Here is an 895-nt window from a genome sequence, read left to right as displayed (position 1 = left end):
AATATAAGATATCAGTATGCTAAAATCTGAGGTCACTTTAACCTTATAAACGTATTACAAATCATTTTATTATACTTCTGACTGCACTTATTCAGTGGACTCTCATCCACGATTCGGTGTATATGGCACCCAGGTGTCAGGTCTCTGTCTAACGTTGGAAAGCAGATCCACACCTCCACTTTTGTCGGTTCTTTAAAATACTTTCTTTTAATAGCCATACTTCAATTTATTGAGCTACTCTCCTTAGGTGCACTCTCATCAGTGCTGCAGCGAAATATAGCATATCTACGCTCATACCCCACTGAATACACCCGATCTCGCCCGATCTTGGAAGCTAAACAGTGGTGGGCTGGGTCAGTACTTTTAAGGGAAACCTCATCGGAAGACTCAGTGCTGTAGAAATATGTTAACGACTCTGTTAGCAAAGATGTGTTGCAAACACTGACAGAAGTATCACCACTTTTCTCTTCCTTCATTTCTTGTCACACTGGAACTTTTTATAATTACCAACTACACATCAAGGTCCACAATTGCTATCAGAAACATCACCTAATAGTCACGCACCCCAAGGTACTCACACACGGGATCTTTTTACAAGAATTGTTTACAGGTGTCCCTGGTGTCATTTCTTGGCTTACCCGAGTCATATTTTGACCCAATGAGGTCTGATTAATAGAGAATTCTCTGTACTGGTCAAGAGTGATTGGATATAGTACTGTTTGTGTCTATATCCATATCAGTTTTTTAATCTCTATTAATTTTTGTTCATGTGACCAGAACATTTCTTAATTAAATAACAATCACCATTATTCATTTTGTGTCGGCTTTTTGCAAATTGAATTTTAATAACATAAAATAAACTTGAGTTTTAGCTGTCTATAATTTATATTATCTA

The 895-nt window shown here is 37.1% G+C and overlaps 1 pseudogene; it reads left to right on the top strand.

Moving 5' to 3' along the window:
- The first annotated feature begins 283 nt into the window (after positions 1 to 283).
- Positions 284 to 402, top strand: LOC134912674 (5S ribosomal RNA; annotated as a pseudogene).
- The last annotated feature ends 493 nt before the right edge of the window (positions 403 to 895 follow it).

Source organism: Pseudophryne corroboree, chromosome 4, assembly GCF_028390025.1.
Source record: "Pseudophryne corroboree isolate aPseCor3 chromosome 4, aPseCor3.hap2, whole genome shotgun sequence".
Taxonomy (NCBI): domain Eukaryota; kingdom Metazoa; phylum Chordata; class Amphibia; order Anura; family Myobatrachidae; genus Pseudophryne; species Pseudophryne corroboree.
The sequence above is the reverse complement of the archived record's forward strand: the minus strand, read 5'-3'. Positions and strand labels throughout refer to the sequence as shown.